Below are 19,918 nucleotides of genomic sequence, written 5' to 3'. Positions count from 1 at the left end.
GTACATCGCCGATGACGAATGACATTCTTCGAGCAGTTGTAGGTTCCAGAGTATGGGGCTCATGAAAGCGTCCCTGTGTAGAGAGTTGGGGAAGTCAATTTGCCATGACTAGAATTTCTCCTGCGCAGTTGTAAGGCAAGCCATTGAAACGGCACTTGGAGAACAAGGCCACTTCTGCACGCAACGCCGATTATTTCCTAAGGCATTTTAACACTCTCACTCCCAGGCCCGTGTTTTACTCGGCATGGGACGTTGTACGTCGCCGATGACGAATGACATTCTTCGAGCAGTTGTAGGTTCCAAGTATGGGGCTCATGAAAGCGTCCCTGTGTAGAAAGTTGGGGAAGTCAATTTGCCATGACTAGAATTTCTCCTGCGCAGTTGTAAGGCAAGCCATTGAAACGGCACTTGGAGAACAAGGCCACTTCTGCACGCAACGCCGATTATTTCCTAAGGCATTTTAACACTCTCACTCCCAGGCCCGTGTTTTACTCGGCATGGGACGTTGTACATCGCCGATGACGAATGACATTCTTCGAGCAGTTGTAGGTTCCAGAGTATGGGGCTTATGAAAGCGTCCCTGCGCAGAGAGTTGGGGAAGTCAATTTGCCATGACTAGAATTTCTCCTGCGCAGTTGTAAGGCAAGCCATTGAAACGGCACTTGGAGAACAAGGCCAATTCTAAACGCAACGCCGATTATTTCCTAAGGCAGTTTAACACTCTCACTCCCAGGCCCGTGTTGTACTCGTCATGGGACGTTGTACATCGCCGATGACGAATGACATTCTTCGAGCAGTTGCAGTTTCCAGAGTATGGGGCTCATGAAAGCGTCCCTGTGTAGAGTTGGGGAAGTCAATTTGCCATGACTAGAATTTCTACTGCGCAGTTGTAAGGCAAGCCATTGATACGGCACTTGGAGAACAAGGCCACTTCTAAACGCAACGCCGATTATTTCCTAAGGCAGTTTAACACTCTCACTCCCAGGCCCGTGTTGTACTCGTCATGGGACGTTGTACATCGCCGATGACGAATGACATTCTTCGAGCAGCTGTAAGTTTTAGAGTATGGGGCTCATGAAAGCGTCCTTGTGTAGAGAGTTGGGGAAGTCAATTTGCTAGGACTAGAATTTCTCCTGCGCAGTTGTAAGGCAAGCCATTGATACGGCACTTGGAGAACAAGGCCACTTCTAAACGCAACGCCGATTATTTCCTAAGGCAGTTTAACACTCTCACTCCCATGCCCGTGTTGTACTCGCCATCGCACGTAGTACATCGCCGATGACGAATGACATTCTTCGAGCAGTTGTAGGTTCCAGAGTATGGGGCTCATGAAAGCGTCCCTGTGTAGAGAGTTGGGGAAGTCAATTTGCCATGACTAGAATTTCTCCTGCGCAGTTGTAAGGCAAGCCATTGAAACGGCACTTGGAGAACAAGGCCACTTCTAAACGCAACGCCGATTATTTCCTAAGGCAGTTTAACCCTCTCACTCCCAGTCCCGTGTTGTACTCGTCATGGGACGTTGTACATCGCCGATGACGAATGACATTCTTCGAGCAGTTCTAGGTTCCAGAGTATGGGGCTCATGAAAGCGTCCCTGTGTAGAGAGTTGGGGAAGTCAATTTGCCAGGACTAGAATTTCTCCTGCGCAGTTGTAAGGCAAGCCATTGAAACCGCACTCGGAGAACAAGGCCACTTCTAAACGCAACGCCGATTATTTCCTAAGGCAGTTTAACACTCTCACTCCCAGGCCCGTGTTGTACTCGTCATGGGACGTTGTACATCACCGATGACGAATGACATTCTTCGAGCAGTTGTAGTTTCCAGAGTATGGGGCTCATGAAAGCGTCCCTGTGTAGAGAGTTGGGGAAGTCAGTTTGCCATGACTAGAATTTCTCCTGCGCAGTTGTAAGGCAAGCCATTGAAACGGCTCTTGGAGAACAAGGCCACTTCTAAACGCAACGCCGATTATTTCCTAAGGCAGTTTAACACTCTCACTCCCAGGCCCGTGTTGTACTGGTCATGGGACGTTGTACATCGCCGATGACGAATGACATTCTTCGAGCAGTTGTAGGTTCCAGAGTATGGGGCTCATGAAAGCGTCCCTGTGTAGAGAGTTGGGGAAGTCAATTTGCCATGACTAGAATTTCTCCTGCGCAGTTGTAAGGCAAGCCATTGAAACGGCACTTGGAGAACAAGGCCACTTCTAAACGCAACGCCGATTATTTCCTAAGGCAGTTTAACACTCTCACTCCCAGGCCCGTGTTTTACTCGTCATGGGACGTTGTACATCGCCGATGACGAATGACATTCTTCGAGCAGTTGTAGTTTCCAGAGTATGGGGCTCATGAAAGCGTCCCTGCGTAGAGAGTTGGGGAAGTCAATTTGCCATGACTAAGATTTCTCCTGCGCAGTTGTAAGGCAAGCCATTGAAACGGCACTTGGAGAACAAGGCCACTTCTAAACGCAACGCCGATTATTTCCTAAGGCATTTTAACACTCTCATTCCCAGGCCCGTGTTGTACTCGTCATGGGACGTTGTACATCGCCGATGACGAATGACATTCTTCGAGCAGTTGTTGGTTCCTGAGTATGGGGCTCATGAAAGCGTCCCTGTGTAGAGAGTTGGGGAAGTCAATTTGCCATGACTAGAATTTCTCCTGCGCAGTTGTAAGGCAAGCCATTGAAACGGCACTCGGAGAACAAGGCCACTTCTAAACGCAACGCCGATTATTTCCTAAGGCAGTTTAACACTCTCACTCCCAGGCCCGTATTGTACTCGTCATGGGACGTTGTACATCGCCGATGATGAATGACATTCTTCGAGCAGTTGTAGGTTCCAGAGTATGGGGCTCATGAAAGCGTCCCTGTGTAGAGAGTTGGGGAAGTCAATTTGCCATGACTAGAATTTCTCCTGCAGAGTTGTAACGCAAGCCTTTGAAACGGCACTTGGAGAACAAGGCCACTTCTAAACAAAACGCCGATTATTTCCTAAGGCAGTTTAACACTCTCACTCCCAGGCCCGTGTTGTACTCGCCATGGGACGTTGTACATCGCCGATGACGAATGACATTCTTCGAGCAGTTGTAGGTTCCAGAGTATGGGGCTCATGAAAGCGTCCCTGTGTAGAGAGTTGGGGAGGTCAATTTGCCATGACTAGAATTTCTCCTGCGCAGTTGTAAGGCAAGCCTTTGAAACGGCGCTTGGAGAACAAGCCACTTCTAAACGCAACGCCGATTATTTCCTAAGGCAGTTGAACACTCTCACTCCCAGGCCCGTGTTGTACTCGTCATGGGACGTTGTACCACGCCGATGACGAATGACATTCTTTGAGCAGCTGTAAGTTCCAGAGTATGGGGCTCATGAAAGCGTCCCTGTGTAGAGAGTTGGGGAAGTCAATTTGCCATGACTAGAATTTCTCCTGCGCAGTTGTAAGGCAAGCCATTGAAACGGCACTTGGAGAACAAGGCCACTTCAAAACGCAACGCCGATTATTTCCTAAGGCAGTTTAACACTCTCACTCCCAGGCCCGTGTTGTACTCGTCATGGGACGTTGTACATCACCGATGACGAATGACATTTTTCGAGCAGTTTTAGGTTCCACAGTATGGGGCTCATGAAAGCGTCCCTGTGTAGAGAGTTGGGGAAGTCAATTTGCCATGACTAGAATTTCTCCTGCGCAGTTGTAACGCAAGCCATTGAAACGGCACTTGGAGAACAGGGCCACTTCTAAACGCAACGCCGATTATTTCCTAAGGCAGTTTAACACTCTCACTCCCAGGCCCGTGTTGTACTCGCCATGGGACGTTGTACATCGCCGATGACGAATGATATTCTTCGAGCAGTTGTAGTTTCCAGAGTATGGGGCTCATGAAAGCGTCCCTGTGTAGAGAGTTGGGGAAGTCAATTTGCCATGACTAGAATTTCTCCTGCGCAGTTGTAAGGCAAGCCATTGAAACGGCACTTGGAGAACAAGGCCACTTCTAAACGCAACGCCGATTATTTCCTAAGGCAGTTTAACACTCTCACTCCCATGCCCGTGTTGTACTCGCCATCGCACGTAGTACATCGCCGATGACGAATGACATTCTTCGAGCAGTTGTAGGTTCCAGAGTATGGGGCTCATGAAAGCGTCCCTGTGTAGAGAGTTGGGGAAGTCAATTTGCCATGACTAGAATTTCTCCTGCGCAGTTGTAAGGCAAGCCATTGAAACGGCACTTGGAGAACAAGGCCACTTCTGCACGCAACGCCGATTATTTCCTAAGGCATTTTAACACTCTCACTCCCAGGCCCGTGTTTTACTCGGCATGGGACGTTGTACGTCGCCGATGACGAATGACATTCTTCGAGCAGTTGTAGGTTCCAAGTATGGGGCTCATGAAAGCGTCCCTGTGTAGAAAGTTGGGGAAGTCAATTTGCCATGACTAGAATTTCTCCTGCGCAGTTGTAAGGCAAGCCATTGAAACGGCACTTGGAGAACAAGGCCACTTCTGCACGCAACGCCGATTATTTCCTAAGGCATTTTAACACTCTCACTCCCAGGCCCGTGTTTTACTCGGCATGGGACGTTGTACATCGCCGATGACGAATGACATTCTTCGAGCAGTTGTAGGTTCCAGAGTATGGGGCTTATGAAAGCGTCCCTGCGCAGAGAGTTGGGGAAGTCAATTTGCCATGACTAGAATTTCTCCTGCGCAGTTGTAAGGCAAGCCATTGAAACGGCACTTGGAGAACAAGGCCAATTCTAAACGCAACGCCGATTATTTCCTAAGGCAGTTTAACACTCTCACTCCCAGGCCCGTGTTGTACTCGTCATGGGACGTTGTACATCGCCGATGACGAATGACATTCTTCGAGCAGTTGCAGTTTCCAGAGTATGGGGCTCATGAAAGCGTCCCTGTGTAGAGTTGGGGAAGTCAATTTGCCATGACTAGAATTTCTACTGCGCAGTTGTAAGGCAAGCCATTGATACGGCACTTGGAGAACAAGGCCACTTCTAAACGCAACGCCGATTATTTCCTAAGGCAGTTTAACACTCTCACTCCCAGGCCCGTGTTGTACTCGTCATGGGACGTTGTACATCGCCGATGACGAATGACATTCTTCGAGCAGCTGTAAGTTTTAGAGTATGGGGCTCATGAAAGCGTCCTTGTGTAGAGAGTTGGGGAAGTCAATTTGCTAGGACTAGAATTTCTCCTGCGCAGTTGTAAGGCAAGCCATTGATACGGCACTTGGAGAACAAGGCCACTTCTAAACGCAACGCCGATTATTTCCTAAGGCAGTTTAACACTCTCACTCCCATGCCCGTGTTGTACTCGCCATCGCACGTAGTACATCGCCGATGACGAATGACATTCTTCGAGCAGTTGTAGGTTCCAGAGTATGGGGCTCATGAAAGCGTCCCTGTGTAGAGAGTTGGGGAAGTCAATTTGCCATGACTAGAATTTCTCCTGCGCAGTTGTAAGGCAAGCCATTGAAACGGCACTTGGAGAACAAGGCCACTTCTAAACGCAACGCCGATTATTTCCTAAGGCAGTTTAACCCTCTCACTCCCAGTCCCGTGTTGTACTCGTCATGGGACGTTGTACATCGCCGATGACGAATGACATTCTTCGAGCAGTTCTAGGTTCCAGAGTATGGGGCTCATGAAAGCGTCCCTGTGTAGAGAGTTGGGGAAGTCAATTTGCCAGGACTAGAATTTCTCCTGCGCAGTTGTAAGGCAAGCCATTGAAACCGCACTCGGAGAACAAGGCCACTTCTAAACGCAACGCCGATTATTTCCTAAGGCAGTTTAACACTCTCACTCCCAGGCCCGTGTTGTACTCGTCATGGGACGTTGTACATCACCGATGACGAATGACATTCTTCGAGCAGTTGTAGTTTCCAGAGTATGGGGCTCATGAAAGCGTCCCTGTGTAGAGAGTTGGGGAAGTCAGTTTGCCATGACTAGAATTTCTCCTGCGCAGTTGTAAGGCAAGCCATTGAAACGGCTCTTGGAGAACAAGGCCACTTCTAAACGCAACGCCGATTATTTCCTAAGGCAGTTTAACACTCTCACTCCCAGGCCCGTGTTGTACTGGTCATGGGACGTTGTACATCGCCGATGACGAATGACATTCTTCGAGCAGTTGTAGGTTCCAGAGTATGGGGCTCATGAAAGCGTCCCTGTGTAGAGAGTTGGGGAAGTCAATTTGCCATGACTAGAATTTCTCCTGCGCAGTTGTAAGGCAAGCCATTGAAACGGCACTTGGAGAACAAGGCCACTTCTAAACGCAACGCCGATTATTTCCTAAGGCAGTTTAACACTCTCACTCCCAGGCCCGTGTTTTACTCGTCATGGGACGTTGTACATCGCCGATGACGAATGACATTCTTCGAGCAGTTGTAGTTTCCAGAGTATGGGGCTCATGAAAGCGTCCCTGCGTAGAGAGTTGGGGAAGTCAATTTGCCATGACTAAGATTTCTCCTGCGCAGTTGTAAGGCAAGCCATTGAAACGGCACTTGGAGAACAAGGCCACTTCTAAACGCAACGCCGATTATTTCCTAAGGCATTTTAACACTCTCATTCCCAGGCCCGTGTTGTACTCGTCATGGGACGTTGTACATCGCCGATGACGAATGACATTCTTCGAGCAGTTGTTGGTTCCTGAGTATGGGGCTCATGAAAGCGTCCCTGTGTAGAGAGTTGGGGAAGTCAATTTGCCATGACTAGAATTTCTCCTGCGCAGTTGTAAGGCAAGCCATTGAAACGGCACTCGGAGAACAAGGCCACTTCTAAACGCAACGCCGATTATTTCCTAAGGCAGTTTAACACTCTCACTCCCAGGCCCGTATTGTACTCGTCATGGGACGTTGTACATCGCCGATGATGAATGACATTCTTCGAGCAGTTGTAGGTTCCAGAGTATGGGGCTCATGAAAGCGTCCCTGTGTAGAGAGTTGGGGAAGTCAATTTGCCATGACTAGAATTTCTCCTGCAGAGTTGTAACGCAAGCCTTTGAAACGGCACTTGGAGAACAAGGCCACTTCTAAACAAAACGCCGATTATTTCCTAAGGCAGTTTAACACTCTCACTCCCAGGCCCGTGTTGTACTCGCCATGGGACGTTGTACATCGCCGATGACGAATGACATTCTTCGAGCAGTTGTAGGTTCCAGAGTATGGGGCTCATGAAAGCGTCCCTGTGTAGAGAGTTGGGGAGGTCAATTTGCCATGACTAGAATTTCTCCTGCGCAGTTGTAAGGCAAGCCTTTGAAACGGCGCTTGGAGAACAAGCCACTTCTAAACGCAACGCCGATTATTTCCTAAGGCAGTTGAACACTCTCACTCCCAGGCCCGTGTTGTACTCGTCATGGGACGTTGTACCACGCCGATGACGAATGACATTCTTTGAGCAGCTGTAAGTTCCAGAGTATGGGGCTCATGAAAGCGTCCCTGTGTAGAGAGTTGGGGAAGTCAATTTGCCATGACTAGAATTTCTCCTGCGCAGTTGTAAGGCAAGCCATTGAAACGGCACTTGGAGAACAAGGCCACTTCAAAACGCAACGCCGATTATTTCCTAAGGCAGTTTAACACTCTCACTCCCAGGCCCGTGTTGTACTCGTCATGGGACGTTGTACATCACCGATGACGAATGACATTTTTCGAGCAGTTTTAGGTTCCACAGTATGGGGCTCATGAAAGCGTCCCTGTGTAGAGAGTTGGGGAAGTCAATTTGCCATGACTAGAATTTCTCCTGCGCAGTTGTAACGCAAGCCATTGAAACGGCACTTGGAGAACAGGGCCACTTCTAAACGCAACGCCGATTATTTCCTAAGGCAGTTTAACACTCTCACTCCCAGGCCCGTGTTGTACTCGCCATGGGACGTTGTACATCGCCGATGACGAATGATATTCTTCGAGCAGTTGTAGTTTCCAGAGTATGGGGCTCATGAAAGCGTCCCTGTGTAGAGAGTTGGGGAAGTCAATTTGCCATGACTAGAATTTCTCCTGCGCAGTTGTAAGGCAAGCCATTGAAACGGCACTTGGAGAACAAGGCAACTTCTAAACGCAACGCCGAATATTTCCTAATGCAGTTTAACACTCTCACTCCCATGCCCGTGTTGTACTCGCCATCGCACGTAGTACATCGCCGATGACGAATGACATTCTTCGAGCAGTTGTAGGTTCCAGAGTATGGGGCTCATGAAAGCGTCCCTGTGCAGAGAGTTGGGGAAGTCAATTTGCCATGACTAGAATTTCTACTGCGCAGTTGTAAGGCAAGCCATTGAAACGGCACTTGGAGAACAAGGCCACTTCTAAACGCAACGCCGATTATTTCCTAAGGCAGTTTAACACTCTCACTCCCAGGCCCGTCTTGTACTCGTCATGGGACGTTGTACATCGCCGATGACGAATGACATTCTTCGAGCAGTGGTAGGTTCCAGAGTATGGGGCTTATGAAAGCGTCCCTGTGTAGAGAGTTGGGGAAGACAATTTGCCATGACTAGAATTTCTCCTGCGCAGTTGTAAGGCAAGCCATTGAAACGGCACTTGGAGAACAAGGCCACTTCTAAACGCAACGCCGATTATTTCCTAAGGCAGTTTAACACTCTCTCTCCCAGGCCCGTGTTGTACTCGTCATGGGACTTTGTGCATCGCCGATTACGAATGACATTCTTCGAGCAGTTGTAGGTTCCAGAGTATGGGGCTTATGAAAGCGTCCCTGTGTAGAGAGTAGGGGAAGTCAATTTGCCATGACTAGAATTTCTCCTGCGCAGTTCTAAGGCAAGCCTTTGAAACGGCACTTGGAGAACAAGGCCACTTCTAAACGCAACGCCGATTATTTCCTAAGGCAGTTTAACACTCTCACTCCCAGGCCCGTGTTGTACTGGTCATGGGACGTTGTACATCGCCGATGACGAATGACATTCTTCGAGCAGTTGTAGGTTCCAGAGTATGGGGCTCATGAAAGCGTCCCTGTGTAGAGAGTTGGGGAAGTCAATTTGCCATGACTAGAATTTCTCCTGCGCAGTTGTAAGGCAAGCCATTGAAACGGCACTTGGAGAACAAGGCCACTTCTAAACGCAACGCCGATTATTTCCTAAGGCAGTTTAACACTCTCACTCCCAGGCCCGTGTTTTACTCGTCATGGGACGTTGTACATCGCCGATGACGAATGACATTCTTCGAGCAGTTGTAGTTTCCAGAGTATGGGGCTCATGAAAGCGTCCCTGCGTAGAGAGTTGGGGAAGTCAATTTGCCATGACTAAGATTTCTCCTGCGCAGTTGTAAGGCAAGCCATTGAAACGGCACTTGGAGAACAAGGCCACTTCTAAACGCAACGCCGATTATTTCCTAAGGCATTTTAACACTCTCACTCCCAGGCCCGTGTTGTACTCGTCATGGGACGTTGTACATCGCCGATGACGAATGACATTCTTCGAGCAGTTGTTGGTTCCAGAGTATAGGGCTCATGAAAGCGTCCCTGTGTAGAGAGTTGGGGAAGTCAATTTGCCATGACTAGAATTTCTCCTGCGCAGTTGTAAGGCAAGCCATTGAAACGGCACTCGGAGAACAAGGCCACTTCTAAACGCAACGCCGATTATTTCCTAAGGCAGTTTAACACTCTCACTCCCAGGCCCGTATTGTACTCGTCATGGGACGTTGTACATCGCCGATGATGAATGACATTCTTCGAGAGTTTGTAGGTTCCAGAGTATGGGGCTCATGAAAGCGTCCCTGTGTAGAGAGTTGGGGAAGTCAATTTGCCATGACTAGAATTTCTCCTGCAGAGTTGTAACGCAAGCCTTTGAAACGGCACTTGGAGAACAAGGCCACTTCTAAACAAAACGCCGATTATTTCCGAAGGCAGTTAAACATTCTCACTCCCAGGCCCGTGTTGTACTCGCCATGGGACGTTGTACATCGCCGATGACGAATGACATTCTTCGAGCAGTTGTAGGTTCCAGAGTATGGGGCTCATGAAAGCGTCCCTGTGTAGAGAGTTGGGGAGGTCAATTTGCCATGACTAGAATTTCTCCTGCGCAGTTGTAAGGCAAGCCTTTGAAACGGCGCTTGGAGAACAAGCCACTTCTAAACGCAACGCCGATTATTTCCTAAGGCAGTTGAACACTCTCACTCCCAGGCCCGTGTTGTACTCGTCATGGGACGTTGTACCACGCCGATGACGAATGACATTCTTTGAGCAGCTGTAAGTTCCAGAGTATGGGGCTCATGAAAGCGTCCCTGTGTAGAGAGTTGGGGAAGTCAATTTGCCATGACTAGAATTTCTCCTGCGCAGTTGTAAGGCAAGCCATTGAAACGGCACTTGGAGAACAAGGCCACTTCAAAACGCAACGCCGATTATCTCCTAAGGCAGTTTAACACTCTCACTCCCAGGCCCGTGTTGTACTCGTCATGGGACGTTGTACATCACCGATGACGAATGACATTTTTCGAGCAGTTTTAGGTTCCACAGTATGGGGCTCATGAAAGCGTCCCTGTGTAGAGAGTTGGGGAAGTCAATTTGCCATGACTAGAATTTCTCCTGCGCAGTTGTAACGCAAGCCATTGAAACGGCACTTGGAGAACAGGGCCACTTCTAAACGCAACGCCGATTATTTCCTAAGGCAGTTTAACACTCTCACTCCCAGGCCCGTGTTGTACTCGCCATGGGACGTTGTACATCGCCGATGACGAATGATATTCTTCGAGCAGTTGTAGTTTCCAGAGTATGGGGCTCATGAAAGCGTCCCTGTGTAGAGAGTTGGGGAAGTCAATTTGCCATGACTAGAATTTCTCCTGCGCAGTTGTAAGGCAAGCCATTGAAACGGCACTTGGAGAACAAGGCCACTTCTAAACGCAACGCCGATTATTTCCTAAGGCAGTTTAACACTCTCACTCCCATGCCCGTGTTGTACTCGCCATCGCACGTAGTACATCGCCGATGACGAATGACATTCTTCGAGCAGTTGTAGGTTCCAGAGTATGGGGCTCATGAAAGCGTCCCTGTGTAGAGAGTTGGGGAAGTCAATTTGCCATGACTAGAATTTCTCCTGCGCAGTTGTAAGGCAAGCCATTGAAACGGCACTTGGAGAACAAGGCCACTTCTGCACGCAACGCCGATTATTTCCTAAGGCATTTTAACACTCTCACTCCCAGGCCCGTGTTTTACTCGGCATGGGACGTTGTACGTCGCCGATGACGAATGACATTCTTCGAGCAGTTGTAGGTTCCAAGTATGGGGCTCATGAAAGCGTCCCTGTGTAGAAAGTTGGGGAAGTCAATTTGCCATGACTAGAATTTCTCCTGCGCAGTTGTAAGGCAAGCCATTGAAACGGCACTTGGAGAACAAGGCCACTTCTGCACGCAACGCCGATTATTTCCTAAGGCATTTTAACACTCTCACTCCCAGGCCCGTGTTTTACTCGGCATGGGACGTTGTACATCGCCGATGACGAATGACATTCTTCGAGCAGTTGTAGGTTCCAGAGTATGGGGCTTATGAAAGCGTCCCTGCGCAGAGAGTTGGGGAAGTCAATTTGCCATGACTAGAATTTCTCCTGCGCAGTTGTAAGGCAAGCCATTGAAACGGCACTTGGAGAACAAGGCCAATTCTAAACGCAACGCCGATTATTTCCTAAGGCAGTTTAACACTCTCACTCCCAGGCCCGTGTTGTACTCGTCATGGGACGTTGTACATCGCCGATGACGAATGACATTCTTCGAGCAGTTGCAGTTTCCAGAGTATGGGGCTCATGAAAGCGTCCCTGTGTAGAGTTGGGGAAGTCAATTTGCCATGACTAGAATTTCTACTGCGCAGTTGTAAGGCAAGCCATTGATACGGCACTTGGAGAACAAGGCCACTTCTAAACGCAACGCCGATTATTTCCTAAGGCAGTTTAACACTCTCACTCCCAGGCCCGTGTTGTACTCGTCATGGGACGTTGTACATCGCCGATGACGAATGACATTCTTCGAGCAGCTGTAAGTTTTAGAGTATGGGGCTCATGAAAGCGTCCTTGTGTAGAGAGTTGGGGAAGTCAATTTGCTAGGACTAGAATTTCTCCTGCGCAGTTGTAAGGCAAGCCATTGAAACGGCATTTGGAGAACAAGGCCACTTCAAAACGCAACGCCGATTATTTCCTAAGGCAGTTTAACACTCTCACTCCCAGGCCCGTGTTGTACTCGTCATGGGACGTTGTACATCGCCGATGACGAATGACATTTTTCGAGCAGTTCTAGGTTCCACAGTATGGGGCTCATGAAAGCGTCCCTGTGTAGAGAGTTGGGGAAGTCAATTTGCCATGACAAGAATTTCTCCTGCGCAGTTGTAAGGCAAGCCATTAAAACGGCACTTGGAGAACAAGGCCACTTCTAAACGCAACGCCGATTATTTCCTAAGGCAGTTTAACACTCTCACTACCAGGCCCGTGTTGTACTCGTCATGGGACGTTGTACATCGCCGCTGACGAATGACATTCTTCGAGCAGTTGTAGTTTCCAGAGCATGGGGCTCATGAAAGCGTCCCTGTGTAGAGAGTTGGGGAAGTCAATTTGCCATGACTACAATTTCTCCTGCTCAGTTGTAAGGCAAGCCATTGAAACGGCACTTGGAGAACAAGGCCACTTCTAAACGCAACGCCGATTATTTCCTTAGGCAGTTTAACACTCTCACTCCCAGGCCCGTGTTGTACTCGCCATCGCACGTTGTACATCGCCGATGACGAATGACATTCTTCGAGCAGTTGTAGGTTCCAGAGTATGGGGCTCATGAAAGCGTCCCTGTGTAGAGAGTTGGGGATGTCAATTTGCCATGACTAGAATTTCTCCTGCGCAGTTGTAAGGCAAGCCATTGAAACGGCACTTGGAGAACAAGGCCACTTCTAAACGCAACGCCGATTATTTCCTAAGGCAGTTTAACACTCTCACTCCCAGGCCCGTGTTGTACTCGTCATGGGACGTTGTACATCGCCGATGACGAATGACATTCTTCGAGCAGTGGTAGGTTCCAGAGTATGGGGCTTATGAAAGCGTCCCTGTGTAGAGAGTTGGGGAAGTCAATTTGCCATGACTAGAATTTCTCCTGCGAAGTTGTAAGGCAAGCCATTGAAACGGCTCTTGGAGAACAAGGCCACTTCTAAACGCAACGCCGATTATTTCCTAAGGCAGTTTAACACTCTCACTCCCAGGCCCGTGTTGTACTCGTCATGGGACTTTTTACATCGCCGATTACGAATGACATTCTTCGAGCAGTTGTAGGTTCCAGAGTATGGGGCTTATGAAAGCGTCCCTGTGTAGAGAGTAGGGGAAGTCAATTTGCCATGACTAGAATTTCTCCTGCGCAGTTGTAAGGCAAGCCTTTGAAACGGCACTTGGAGAACAAGGCCACTTCTAAACGCAACGCCGATTATTTCGTAAGGCAGATTAACACTCTCTCTCTCAGGCCCGTGTTGTACTCGTCATGGGACGTTGTACATCGCCGATGACGAATGACATTCTTCGAGCAGTTGTAGGTTCCAAGTATGGGGCTCATGAAAGCGTCCCTGTGTAGAGAGTTGGGGAAGTCAATTTGCCATGACTAGAATTTCTCCTGCGCCGTTGTAAGGCAAGCCATTGAAACGGCACTTGGAGAACAAGGCCACTTCTAAACGCAACGCCGATTATTTCCTAAGGCAGTTTAACACTCTCACTCCCAGGCCCGTGTTGTACTCGCCATCGGACGTTGTACATCGCCGATGACGAATGACATTCTTCGAGCAGTTGTAGGTTCCAGAGTATGGGGCTCATGAAAGCGTCCCTGTGTAGAGAGTTGGGGAAGTCAATTTGCCATGACTAGAATTTCTCCTGCGCAGTTGTAAGGCAAGCCATTGAAACGGCACTTGGAGAACAAGGCCACTTCTAAACGCAACGCCGATTATTTCCTAAGGCAGTTTAACACTCTCATTCCCAGGCCCGTGTTGTACTCGCCATGGGACGTTGTACATCGCCGATGACGAATGACATTCTTCGAGCAGTTGTAGGTTCCAGAGTATGGGGCTCATGAAAGCGTCCCTGTGTAGAGAGTTGGGGAAGTCAATTTGCCATGACTAGAATTTCTCCTGCGCAGTTGTAATGCAAGCCATTGAAACGGCACTTGGAGAACAAGGCCATTTCTAAACGCAACGCCGATTATTTCCTAAGGCAGTTTAACACTCTCACTCCCAGGCCCGCGTTGTACTCGCCATGGGACGTTGTACATCGCCGATGACGAATGACATTCTTCGAGCAGTTGTAGGTTCCAGAGTATGGGGCTCATGAAAGCGTCCCTGTGTAGAGAGGTGGGGGAGTCAATTTGCCACGACTAGAATTTCTCCTGCGCAGTTGTAAGGCAAACCATTGAAACGGCACTTGGAGAACAAGGCCACTTCTAAACGCAACGCCGATCATTTCCTAAGGCAGTTTAACACTCTCACTCCCAGGCCCGTGTTGTACTCGTCATGGGACGTTGTACATCGCCGATGACGAATGACATTCTTCGAGCAGTTGCAGTTTCCAGAGTATGGGGCTCATGAAAGCGTCCCTGTGTAGAGAGTTGGGGAAGTCAATTTGCCATGACTAGAATTTCTACTGCGCAGTTGTAAGGCAAGCCATTGATACGGCACTTGGAGAACAAGGCCACTTCTAAACGCAACGCCGATTATTTCCTAAGGCAGTTTAACACTCTCACTCCCAGGCCCGTGTTCTACTCGTCATGGGACGTTGTACATCGCCGATGACGAATTACATTCTTCGAGCAGCTGTAAGTTTCAGAGTATGGGGCTCATGAAAGCGTCCTTGTGTAGAGAGTTGGGGAAGTCAATTTGCTAGGACTAGAATTTCTCCTGCGCAGTTGTAAGGCAAGCCATTGAAACGGCATTTGGAGAACAAGGCCACTTCAAAACGCAACGCCGATTATTTCCTAAGGCAGTTTAACACTCTCACTCCCAGGCCCGTGTTGTACTCGTCATGGGACGTTGTACATCGCCGATGACGAATGACATTTTTCGAGCAGTTCTAGGTTCCACAGTATGGGGCTCATGAAAGCGTCCCTGTGTAGAGAGTTGGGGAAGTCAATTTGCCATGACAAGAATTTCTCCTGCGCAGTTGTAAGGCAAGCCATTAAAACGGCACTTGGAGAACAAGGCCACTTCTAAACGCAACGCCGATTATTTCCTAAGGCAGTTTAACACTCTCATTACCAGGCCCGTGTTGTACTCGTCATGGGACGTTGTACATCGCCGATGACGAATGACATTCTTCGAGCAGTTGTAGTTTCCAGAGCATGGGGCTCATGAAAGCGTCCCTGTGTAGAGAGTTGGGGAAGTCAATTTGCCATGACTATAATTTCTCCTGCTCAGTTGTAAGGCAAGCCATTGAAACGGCACTTGGAGAACAAGGCCACTTCTAAACGCAACGCCGATTATTTCCTTAGGCAGTTTAACACTCTCACTCCCAGGCCCGTGTTGTACTCGCCATCGCACGTTGTACATCGCCGATGACGAATGACATTCTTCGAGCAGTTGTAGGTTCCAGAGTATGGGGCTCATGAAAGCGTCCCTGTGTAGAGAGTTGGGGATGTCAATTTGCCATGACTAGAACTTCTCCTGCGCAGTTGTAAGGCAAGCCATTGAAACGGCTCTTGGAGAACAAGGCCACTTCTAAACGCAACGCCGATTATTTCCTAAGGCAGTTTAACACTCTCACTCCCAGGCCCGTGTTGTACTCGTCATGGGACTTTTTACATCGCCGATTACGAATGACATTCTTCGAGCAGTTGTAGGTTCCAGAGTATGGGGCTTATGAAAGCGTCCCTGTGTAGAGAGTAGGGGAAGTCAATTTGCCATGACTAGAATTTCTCCTGCGCAGTTGTAAGGCAAGCCTTTGAAACGGCACTTGGAGAACAAGGCCACTTCTAAACGCAACGCCGATTATTTCCTAAGGCAGATTAACACTCTCTCTCTCAGGCCCGTGTTGTACTCGTCATGGGACGTTGTACATCGCCGATGACGAATGACATTCTTCGAGCAGTTGTAGGTTCCAAGTATGGGGCTCATGAAAGCGTCCCTGTGTAGAGAGTTGGGGAAGTCAATTTGCCATGACTAGAATTTCTCCTGCGCCGTTGTAAGGCAAGCCATTGAAACGGCACTTGGAGAACAAGGCCACTTCTAAACGCAACGCCGATTATTTCCTAAGGCAGTTTAACACTCTCACTCCCAGGCCCGTGTTGTACTCGCCATCGGACGTTGTACATCGCCGATGACGAATGACATTCTTCGAGCAGTTGTAGGTTCCAGAGTATGGGGCTCATGAAAGCGTCCCTGTGTAGAGAGTTGGGGAAGTCAATTTGCCATGACTAGAATTTCTCCTGCGCAGTTGTAAGGCAAGCCATTGAAACGGCACTTGGAGAACAAGGCCACTTCTAAACGCAACGCCGATTATTTCCTAAGGCAGTTTAACACTCTCATTCCCAGGCCCGTGTTGTACTCGCCATGGGACGTTGTACATCGCCGATGACGAATGACATTCTTCGAGCAGTTGTAGGTTCCAGAGTATGGGGCTCATGAAAGCGTCCCTGTGTAGAGAGTTGGGGAAGTCAATTTGCCATGACTAGAATTTCTCCTGCGCAGTTGTAACGCAAGCCATTGAAACGGCACTTGGAGAACAAGGCCATTTCTAAACGCAACGCCGATTATTTCCTAAGGCAGTTTAACACTCTCACTCCCAGGCCCGCGTTGTACTCGCCATGGGACGTTGTACATCGCCGATTACGAATGACATTCTTCGAGCAGTTGTAGGTTCCAGAGTATGGGGCTCATGAAAGCGTCCCTGTGTAGAGAGTTGGGGAAGTCAATTTGCCACGACTAGAATTTCTCCTGCGCAGTTGTAAGGCAAACCATTGAAACGGCACTTGGAGAACAAGGCCACTTCTAAACGCAACGCCGATCATTTCCTAAGGCAGTTTAACACTCTCACTCCCAGGCCCGTGTTGTACTCGGCATGGGACGTTGTACATCGCCGATGACGAATGACATTCTTCGAGCAGTTGTAGGTTCCAGAGTATGGGGCTTATGAAAGCGTCCCTGTGCAGAGAGTTGGGGAAGTCAATTTGCCATGACTAGAATTTTTCCTGCGCAGTTGTAAGGCAAGCCATTGAAACGGCACTTGGAGAGCAAGGCCACTTCTAAACGCAACGCCGATTATTTCCTAAGGCAGTTTAACACTCTCACTCCCAGGCCCGTGTTGTACTCGTCATGGGACGTTGTACATCGCCGATGACGAATGACATTCTTCGAGCAGTTGTAGGTTCCAGGTTATGGGGCTTATGAAAGCGTCCCTGTGTAGAGAGTTGGGGAAGTCAATTTGCCATGACTAGAATTTCTCCTGCGCAGTTGTAAGGCAAGCCATTGAAACGGCACTTGGAGAACAAGGCCACTTCTAAACGCAACGCCGATTATTTCCTAAGGCAGTTTAACACTCTCACTCCCAGGCCCGTGTTGTACTCGTCATGGGACGTTGTACGTCGCCAATGACGAATGACATTCTTCGAGCAGTTGTAGGTTCTAGGGTATGGGGCTCATGAAAGCGTCCCTGCGCAGAGAGTTGGGGAAGTCAATTTGCCATGACTAGAATTTCTCCTGCGCAGTTGTAAGGCAAGCCATTGAAACGGCACTTGGAGAACAAGGCCAATTCTAAACGCAACGCCGATTATTTCCTAAGGCAGTTTAACACTCTCACTCCCAGGCCCGTGTTGTACTCGTCATGGGACGTTGTACATCGCCGATGACGAATGACATTCTTCGAACAGTTGTAGGTTCCAGAGTATGGGGCTCATGAAAGCGTCCCTGTGTAGAAAGTTGGGGAAGTCAATTTGCCATGACTAGAATTTCTCCTGCGCAGTTGTAAGGCAAGCCATTGAAACGGCAATTGGAGAACAAGGCCACTTCTAAACGCAACGCCGATTATTTCCTAAGGCAGTTTAACACTCTCACTCCCAGGCCCGTGTTGTACTCGTCATGGGACGTTGTACATCGCCGATTACGAATGACATTCTTCGAGCAGTTGTAGGTTCCAGAGTATGGGGCTCATGAAAGCGTCCCTGTGTAGAGAGTTGGGGAAGTCAATTTGCCACGACTAGAATTTCTCCTGCGCAGTTGTAAGGCAAACCATTGAAACGGCACTTGGAGAACAAAGCCACTTCCAAACGCAACGCCGATCATTTCCTAAGGCAGATTAACACTCTCTCTCTCAGGCCCGTGTTGTACTCGTCATGGGACGTTGTACATCGCCGATGACGAATGACATTCTTCGAGCAGTTGTAGGTTCCAAGTATGGGGCTCATGAAAGCGTCCCTGTGTAGAGAGTTGGGGAAGTCAATTTGCCATGACTAGAATTTCTCCTGCGCCGTTGTAAGGCAAGCCATTGAAACGGCACTTGGAGAACAAGGCCACTTCTAAACGCAACGCCGATTATTTCCTAAGGCAGTTTAACACTCTCACTCCCAGGCCCGTGTTGTACTCGCCATCGGACGTTGTACATCGCCGATGACGAATGACATTCTTCGAGCAGTTGTAGGTTCCAGAGTATGGGGCTCATGAAAGCGTCCCTGTGTAGAGAGTTGGGGAAGTCAATTTGCCATGACTAGAATTTCTCCTGCGCAGTTGTAAGGCAAGCCATTGAAACGGCACTTGGAGAACAAGGCCACTTCTAAACGCAACGCCGATTATTTCCTAAGGCAGTTTAACACTCTCATTCCCAGGCCCGTGTTGTACTCGCCATGGGACGTTGTACATCGCCGATGACGAATGACATTCTTCGAGCAGTTGTAGGTTCCAGAGTATGGGGCTCATGAAAGCGTCCCTGTGTAGAGAGTTGGGGAAGTCAATTTGCCATGACTAGAATTTCTCCTGCGCAGTTGTAACGCAAGCCATTGAAACGGCACTTGGAGAACAAGGCCATTTCTAAACGCAACGCCGATTATTTCCTAAGGCAGTTTAACACTCTCACTCCCAGGCCCGCGTTGTACTCGCCATGGGACGTTGTACATCGCCGATTACGAATGACATTCTTCGAGCAGTTGTAGGTTCCAGAGTATGGGGCTCATGAAAGCGTCCCTGTGTAGAGAGTTGGGGAAGTCAATTTGCCACGACTAGAATTTCTCCTGCGCAGTTGTAAGGCAAACCATTGAAACGGCACTTGGAGAACAAGGCCACTTCTAAACGCAACGCCGATCATTTCCTAAGGCAGTTTAACACTCTCACTCCCAGGCCCGTGTTGTACTCGGCATGGGACCTTGTACATCGCCGATGACGAATGACATTCTTCGAGCAGTTGTAGGTTCCAGAGTATGGGGCTTATGAAAGCGTCCCTGTGCAGAGAGTTGGGGAAGTCAATTTGCCATGACTAGAATTTTTCCTGCGCAGTTGTAAGGCAAGCCATTGAAACGGCACTTGGAGAGCAAGGCCACTTCTAAACGCAACGCCGATTATTTCCTAAGGCAGTTTAACACTCTCACTCCCAGGCCCGTGTTGTACTCGTCATGGGACGTTGTACATCGCCGATGACGAATGACATTCTTCGAGCAGTTGTAGGTTCCAGGTTATGGGGCTTATGAAAGCGTCCCTGTGTAGAGAGTTGGGGAAGTCAATTTGCCATGACTAGAATTTCTCCTGCGCAGTTGTAAGGCAAGCCATTGAAACGGCACTTGGAGAACAAGGCCACTTCTAAACGCAACGCCGATTATTTCCTAAGGCAGTTTAACACTCTCACTCCCAGGCCCGTGTTGTACTCGTCATGGGACGTTGTACGTCGCCAATGACGAATGACATTCTTCGAGCAGTTGTAGGTTCTAGGGTATGGGGCTCATGAAAGCGTCCCTGCGCAGAGAGTTGGGGAAGTCAATTTGCCATGACTAGAATTTCTCC

The sequence above is a fragment of the Amblyomma americanum genome, chromosome 6 (genome assembly GCF_052857255.1).
Source record: "Amblyomma americanum isolate KBUSLIRL-KWMA chromosome 6, ASM5285725v1, whole genome shotgun sequence".
NCBI lineage: Eukaryota > Metazoa > Arthropoda > Arachnida > Ixodida > Ixodidae > Amblyomma > Amblyomma americanum.
This window is presented reverse-complemented; position numbering follows the sequence as displayed.